Consider the following 9,046-nt stretch of genomic DNA (forward strand, 5'->3'; position numbering starts at 1 on the left):
TTGGACGGACTTTCTGAAAAAAAATACACTGAAACAAAAATACACGCCACTTCTATGAGATTTTTCAATTTTTAAGCATAAAAGTTGAATTTTAAGGTCGTTCAAAATTTTTGAGGAAATAGCCTAAGATGACGAAAAATGCGTGATGGTATGTCTCTCCTAAAAAAAGTTTAACATGTCTACAAAGTTTCATTGAAATCGGAGAGGGTCGGGTACAAAAGTACCAGAAAAATTACTGATTTGCGCTGGAATTGCTCTATATTTCATTTCATTGACACAATTTTTATTAACTTGAAAATGTTTGTATTCTATGTTTCATTCAAACATTTATTAATTTTTAAGGAGAGTTTTTAATAAACAAAAATAAACTGAAGTTAAATGAACTAGCCCAGTAGCATTCCTATTTCTCCAAAATTTACTCCAAGCCTTCACGACCATCAAGACCTTTGTACACTGTTTGTTGTTGAGCTGTTGAAAGTTCCCTCCCCAAGGCACAATAATGGTCCTCGCACAGAGGTTTATCGCGTCGCGACGCCTCTTGCTGTAATTATTCATCCCGAATGCAGAAATCTGTCCCTTCTTTTGACCTGCCCCGGCCAGTCGGGAACGGCTAGACAAAAACAACTAGCCAATTCTGGAAAGTGCGAATTTGAACCTTTTTGCTGTGCGTCCTTTCGGAAATTATCTCCAAACAATGCAGCATTTATACGCCTTGGCATTTGCCGATGACGGCACCCAAAATTCAATTAGACCTGCGCTATTTCCAGCGGTAAACAATGCGAAATGGAAAGTTTGTCCATAAATTAGCGCAGAAATACATTCATTTCCATTAATTAGTGTCCGGGTGAAACCGGCAAGAAATGCTGATCCTGGCAAAGTCCACCGCCGCCCGGTCATTGGCAAATAGCTTGAACCAACAGAGCTTTCTCGTTTTTCACTGCGCGTACAAATAATTCACCGCGCCCGGAACAACAACTTTTAACAAAGAAACAGAAGTTAATATATTTATTGATACAATTAAAAACTTTGCTTTCAGCGGAATCTGGGCGGATGTACACAAAAAAAACGGAAACACGGTCCAAAAATGGGAACGAAAATCCAGAAGATTTAATGCGATACCAGAGCGAATAAATTGGCCCCGTCCCGGAAGGTTAACGTTGCGTACATTTTTAAAAATCTTTAAAAATATTGAGCTGGAAATTTCTTTCATAATAAATTTTGTACTTAATCAACGCAAATTCATTTTTCGTAAAGCTTTCAGCTTTGTAAACCCACCGTGCGATGTGGGCTACAGGAAGCTTGATGTTTAAATCGTGGCCATGTGGACCACGCAGATGAATTCAGTTTCTGGCGGTATCTGGTGGCGTCGGAGGGGGGTTTACTTTCAAAGTTAAATAAAAGTGAAAACGGATATAATTTTAAAACAATTGTTTCGATTTACTATTGTGGGCAAACATAGCAGCAAGGGAAACATCCTGGATTAAAAAGGAAATAAATAAAACTTTTGTTTTATGCAAAATTGCATGGGTTAGTTTTTAAAACTTCACAAACTGCATCTTTATTAAAATGTGTTCATTTGTCATTGGTGTGCCATAATATCATCTCTGCAATTTTATGATCATATTATTCGATAATATCTCAGAGTGCTTTCAGGCCATCAGTTGTGTTTCCACCAGCTTCAGCTTTAATCAGTTCTTTCATCCCTCTGAAATCTTGACTGTTCTTGACAGTGATGCTTAAAAATACTTTTAAAAAAATACTTAAACTTAAAAATATTTATATAAATTCTCCAAAATTGTCAATTCAATCGGACTCTAAAAAGATGTGTAATCAGTAGGGTGACAATAAAAAAAATCGACATCAGAGATACCCTCTGACTCGATTCCTAATGCAAAAATAAGTATCTGTGCCAATTTGAGTGAGTTCGAGGACTATAACTCGCAGTCGGGGTTCGATCCGGACAGACCTCAGGCGCCAGCTACAGAGCAGTCCCAGATGATCGAAGAGCAGCAGCCGTTGGATCCCGTGCAGACCCAGACGCTGACGGTGCCTGTACAACAGACCGTTTCACCTGCCAACCAACCAACTCCGGCCGATGTCGCAATGGAGACTACCGAGTAGAAACTGCTGCCACATCCAACTCTCCACAAATTGCTGCTTTAACTCAACCGACTCATTCAGTGTTATTACCTCGACGCCAACGCCGACCGAATCGAAAGCTTGTCCCTTCCAGTCTCCTCGTTTATTACCAGAACGCAGGTGGTATTCGAACCAAAACTAACCAGTTTAACTTGGCCTAGCCAGCAGCGATTACCATGTGATAGCGGTGTCTGAAACGTGGCTTCGTGATGGTATTCTGGATTCAGAGCTCTCATCCAACTATCAATTTTTTCGAAAAGATCGTAGTCCTGCTACGAGTGAACTGAGGCGAGGAGGTGGTTGCCTTGTTGCCGTGAAGAATGGACTCGACGCAACTCTTGTGAAACTCGCCGGCTATGATCATCTGGAGCAGACCATAATTCGTGTCAAAGTTCGGCGGCAAAATGTATTTTTGTGCTGCATCTACATAAGACCGAACAGCCCGAACGATATCTACCTTTCGCACTACGCAGCTGTCCGTGAAGTGTTATCGAAAGCTGGCGTAAACGACTTAGTGATTGTAGTTGGAGACTACAACTTGCCTGGTCTGCGCTGGACTTTTGACGACGACGTGAACGCATTCATTTCCAACAATGCCTCGACCGAAATTGAACTTGACCTTATGGAATCCTTACTGACGTCCGGAATGCAGCAGGTTTGTAATCTCTCCAATGCTAGAGGCAACATACTTGACCTAGCTTTCGTGAACGACGCAGATAGAGTTGACCTGATCGAACCTCCGTCGGCTATTCTCAAACCCGACCGACATCACAAACAGTTTGTACTGAAGGTTGACCTCCACCACAATCCCGACCAAGTTAGCCAACACTCTGCTGACGTTGCTGATTTTGACTTCAACCGATGTGACCATGTTGCTGTTACGGATGCATTGAATCAAATCGACTGGGACAACGTGCTGAACTCAGAAGACGCCAACACTCAAGCATCACAGTTCTACAGCGTAGTATTTGACGTGATTCAACAGCTCGTGCCGAGGAAACGGATAGCTAGAGATCGATCAATCAAACAACCATGGTGGAATGCTGAGTTACGGCATAAGCGGAACATTCTGCGCAAAGCAAGGAAACGACTGTTTCGGTCGAAATCACCGGAGGATAACGTTTGTGTCGAGCGACTGGAAACGGAGTACGAGCTGCTGAACGAAACACTGTACCGTGAGTACCTCGACAACATTCAAACCCGCTTAACGGATGACCCTTCGTCGTTTTGGAGTTACGTTAAGAGCAGGAAGCGAACTGATGGCATTCCTTCCGTGGTCGATTCGGGTGATCGTAGCTCAAACAGTCCTGAAGAAGCAGCTAATTTATTTGCCGACTTTTTCAAAGGCGTGTTCAACCATGGCTTGCACACCGCTCCAGCAGATTATCTCGACGAAATTCCCTCCCACAACATTGACATGCCATTTCCGGTTCTTTCTGAAGCAGAAGTTCTAGAAGCTTTGGCTGCAGTTGACTCTTCAAAAGGCCCTGGTCCTGATAAGCTGCCACCTTCTTTCATTAAAATGTGCGCTGGATCGTTGGCACACCCTGTAAGCTTAGTCTTCAACCGATCGCTTACAAATGGTCAGTTCCCAGATGTGTGGAAAGTTGCTGCCATTACGCCAATTCATAAATCTGGACGAAGTAAAGATGTTCAAAACTACAGACCGATCTCAATACTATCCTGCCTGCCAAAAGTTCTAGAACAACTGATTCACAAAAGAATGTACGCTGCCGCAGTCCCCATCATATCGGAGTTTCAGCATGGGTTCGTGAAGAAACGATCCAAAGTCTCGAACTTGATGCTGTACGTTAGCTCGATAAATTCCAGCCTTGAGAAACGGTGCCAGGTTGATTCCGTGTACGTGGACTTTGCCAAAGCCTTTGATAAGGTGCCTCATAACTTGGCAATTGGCAGAAAAGGGTTTGTTCGCATAGGAAGCTCACGATCGCTCCAGTTTGCCGTGACATCCGGAGTGCCGCAGGGAAGCCACCTCGGCCCATTGATCTTTTTACTGTTCGTCAACGACATTTGCACTCACCTCAAATCCCAAAAGTTGCTGTATGCAGATGACCTCAAAGTGTTTCGTGTTGTTTCCTCTGCCATCGATTGCGTCGCCCTGCAGCAGGATATCTGCGCTATTAACGAATGGTGTGTTAGGAACGGGATGAAGGTGAATGAAGAGAAATGCAACGTCATCAGCTTCTCTAAGAAACAGGACACGATTCACTACCGATATGAGATGAATTCACACTTGTTAACTCGTGTCGACTGCATCAAAGACCTCGGCGTAATGATGGCCCACAAGCTCACCTTCGACAAGCATGTCGCTGTCACTTCCGCTAAGGCCTTTGCAACGCTGGGATTCCTTCGACGTAACACGGTGGACTTCGAGAACATTCGGGCACTTAAAACGCTGTACATCTCTCTGGTACGAAGTATTCTCGAGTATGCTGTGCAAGTCTGGGCACCGCATTACGCACTTCTGTGTGACCGCTTGGAGAAAGTGCAGAAAAGCTTTACACTATACGCTCTACGTCGCCTGCCCTGGAGGAACCCTGCGTACCTAACAAGTTAAGATGACCGCCGAAGATTACTACAATTAGAATCTCTAGAACATCGCCGGATTTTCCTGCAACGTCTGTTTGTGTTTGACGTTCTTACAAACCGAGTAGACTGCCCGGAGATCCGTCAGAAAATGAGCCTTCACGAGCCCCAACGTGCGCTGAGAACCTACCTGCCGTTTAGGATCGCTAGGCACACTACCGTTTACGGACAAAACCACCCGATCGATCGCTGCTGCCGTTATTTCAACCCAGTTTGGTGCTTTTTTAATTTCGACATGACAAAAGAACTATTTAAAACTAAAATTAGAAACGTGTTGTGACGTACCTTTATGTTTTTAATGTTTTATATCTGTTTATACGTTTAGTTTATAAGTATATACAGTCTGTGCGGCATAATGCCGAAGACGGTGACAAATAAAAAAAAAAATTTTTGAGCCAAATCTGTTAAGGATAAGGGGTCGCTTTTCATCGTTGAAGTTTATATGGAGAAAATCACGAAAATGTATGGGGAAAAACATCGTTTCAGTAATTTTCTGCTAGGTGGCGCAGGTCTCGCCCAAAATTGTCCAAGTGTGAGATTTTTGTAGGAAATTTAATTACAACTTTGTCGAAGGGTGCAAAACGATCCGAGTTGATCCTGATTTTTGGTGATTTTTCTAGAAAAAAATATTTTCTTATACACTTCCTATATACCCCTTGTATACTTTCAAGTATATAAGCCGATTTCTTTTCATCGCATTGCTAATAACTCATCAGGATCAACTCGGATCGTCTTGCACCCTTCTACAAAGTTGTAGGTAATTAAATTTCCTACAAGAATCTCACACTTGGACAATTTTGGACGAGACCTGCGCCACCTGCTGCAAAAATCCTGAAGCGATGTTTTTCCCCATACATTTTTGCGGTTTTCTCCATATAAACTTCAACGATGAAAAGCGACCCCTTAGCCTTAACCGATTTTGCTCAAAATTGGCACAGTTACTTGTTTTTGCCTAAAGAATCGATCCAGGGGGTATCTCTTGCGATTTTCCGAAATTTTCAATTTTTCTTGTCACCCTAGTAATCAGGCGGTGTCCTTGTCACGTAATATTTATATGATTTATTATTTTTTTAACATAAAATTTTTGTCTATAATCTTGAGTGAATCTTAATAAACCTCATGTTTTAATTACATACTTAAAAACTCATCGTTTCTGTAAAAAAAATGTGTACATTTTTGTGTATTTTTCATTTATTGTTTTTTTGCCAAAAAAGTTTGATAAAATTGTCTGACATATTTTTATCAATTTCATATCTCACAGAAATATATTTTTTTAAATACTTTTGTAAGTTAACAGATAAATATTAACAAAGTAAAAAAAGCACAGCTATTTTTTTCAAAAGAACAAAATAACACAGAAAGACACAGAAAGACACTTTTTGGACAAAACTTGTCAGGTAATTGTTAATGTTAGAGGTGGGCAAAAAAAAAGCGAGCCGCTCAAAGAGCCGGTTCATTCAAAAAAGCGAATGAATCATGGATTACAAAACAAGAGCCGCGGTTCTTATTGAAACTTCGATCCTTTGAAAGAACCATTCAAAGATTGAAAGCTTTATGAACTTCTGTATTTTTTAACTTTTAAAAACATTTCAATTTAAAACTGATACGTGAAGATACATTTAAGTACTACCCAAATATTAATTTGAGCCTTTCAAAACGCATTTAATGGACAATTTCACTAAAAAACTACTAAATATCCCTAAACATTTAGGAGGAAAAAAAATCACTTAGTTTGGCATTTCTAGACTTTATCAATAAAATCTGAATGTAGAAAAGAGTTCGCAGAATATTATCTCTAAATAAAATATTAAGCTTTTGTTAAATAAACGCAACTCGATTTTTTTCCAATTATTGATAAAAATCCAATAAAAACACTAAAAATCCACACATGCTTGAAAAATGCAGTTTCTTTAGAAAAAAATGAAAAAAATTTCTTGTTAATATTTTTTTTTGCTTTCCAAGCCATAGCGAAATAAGAAAGCAGAGAAATATGGAAATCAGATCATTTACAAAAGAAACAATAATTTCAAAGGAAATATAATCAGAAAAAATGTACACTCAACAGTAAACCTGAAAAAGAGTAATAATAATCGCATTTTTGTGAAAATTCAAAACTTCCCTTTTGAACTCAACAAACTTCGATTCACAATGCAGGGTTTTCACTGACAAAGGAAAAAGAATCCTTCTAACACAAATTGGAGTTTACCTTTTGCTTAAAAAAAAGTAGAAAATAAAAACTTGCTCGCACCTCGCACAACAAAAGTCCTCCCGCTCACAAAAGAATTACAATCAAACTTTCCTAACAATCCATTTTTCGGGGGACTTTTCCCTCCTACACACACACACACCCAGTAATAGGCGGAAAATGGGGAAAGCATCGAGAGTGCCTGCCCTTCCGGGGGAAAAACTCCGGACGATCTGGGCACGTCCTCATACGTGCAACTTTTCCGGACGATGTTTTTCCTTTTCTTTGTGTGTGTGTTTTGGTGTTTGTGAATCTTACCAGCACTCACTTACCATCTAGGAAAGAGTCCTGTTCTCCAGGCCCGGGCACTAACATCCAGGTTGATCTACCTTGGCAACAGGTTGATCTGGCCGAAATTGGGCCCTGGACTCGCTCCCCGGTTCTCGAAACGAAGATAGCATGAGTAGTAGTGCTTCTCACACACTCACTCACATCCTGTTTGGCTTTTTACCTTCTTTTTATGAAATTTATGCATTCGGTTTGAAGAGCATTAGTTTTCAAAAGTCAATTTGCTGCGAATTGTGTACAGCTATTTGAAATTCAAAAACATCTCACACTGGGGAGCCATATCCCTGGAATGAAACTGGAAATAAAATCTCTCTCACTACAGACTCAAATGCACTTTGGAGATCTTTTCAGAGTTGGAAACTGGTACAGAACTTGATTCCCGACGTGAAGTCTGGTGGAAATAGTTTTTTTTTGTTGATAGTTTTTCAGCTTTTGAAGTCCGAAACTCAGGCACAGAATTAAATGTCTTCAAAAAACATCTCACCTCGAAAGCTAATATTGTTGCTCTCCATAAATATTTAATTACACAACACCAAAAAACGGTACAAATAAATCAACCTCCCAGATTTATAGCAGCCTGGTTATTCCCTCGGTGGTTGGAAATAAATTGCTTATTGCTCTGCCTCCAAAGGAAACCCATGCGCATTCATCTTATAATTGAATCATTTGTTCACCCAACTCCCAAGGTGGTAAGCATTCTCCGAGGTATACAGACTTTATGTGAAAAATAGTGAAGAAAAAAATGGTAGAAATATCCTTTTACCTTTTTTTCTACAAAAATCCATTTGAAAAAAATTAGCAACTTCAAAGTTACATAGAAAAAAATATAGAGGTTGAATTCCCGGCCTGATTGTCGTCGTAGGTCGTTGAGTCATTTCAGGTGTAGGAGATGTCTCTGGACGTGTGAGTTGATACAGACAAAAAATACCAGATCAAGACTGCTTCGATTGAGTCACTGGTCGGCTGTTAGACTCGCTAGCCAAACGTAGTCAGCTCGAATCCCGGGGTAGTAGGGACCTTGGTGTTAAAAAGGGAAGGGAAGGGAAGGGTTCAAGCCTTTAGGCGCCTAGGGCCGCAATTCTGTGTTTTATGTCTAATAGGTTTGGTTGCTGCTTATCATGCACAACAAGTGTAATACATACATAAAAAATAAAGAGTACCTTAAACATTTCACCGGAACTATTCTCAGTAATGAGAGTGCATAATTGGCAAAGGGAGCGCGTGGTCGTAAAACAATATTCGAAGTGAAAAGTGATTTTTTTTTGTGTGGCCTTTTGTTTCGCATTTTTGTCGTGAATTGTGTGCTGCGAGGAGAAGATTACCCTCTGAAAAGTCAGCGTCATCAGTGCATAGTTGGCAAAGGGAGCGCGTGGTCGTAAAATAATCTTCGGGTGAAAAGTGATTTTTTGTGATGTTCAAAGCCCTTCCTATATCATCGTTGATCGGGTGGATTGTGTTTAAATTTTTCGAATAAGGTTTTATTTTTTTTGCGGTGAAAAAGCCATTTCTATATTATGATCGAAAGACGCACTGACATTTTGGATCGTCGAGTTAATAGTGGAGCAAAATAACTGTGTGTGAGTGATTTTGTGTGTTAACCAGAAATACCTTCCCATAGCATCGTTGCTCGGAAGGCACGCCGACGGGTCTGTTATGAAAGTCCTCCCCATAGCGTCGTAGCTCGGGAGGCATCGAAATCCCAATACCTTATCCTACTAACCCAAAAAAATATTAATCACGTGATGCTTGAAGGAGATGCGGTGGATT

The sequence above is a fragment of the Culex quinquefasciatus genome, chromosome 3, assembly GCF_015732765.1.
Source record: "Culex quinquefasciatus strain JHB chromosome 3, VPISU_Cqui_1.0_pri_paternal, whole genome shotgun sequence".
Classification (NCBI taxonomy): domain Eukaryota; kingdom Metazoa; phylum Arthropoda; class Insecta; order Diptera; family Culicidae; genus Culex; species Culex quinquefasciatus.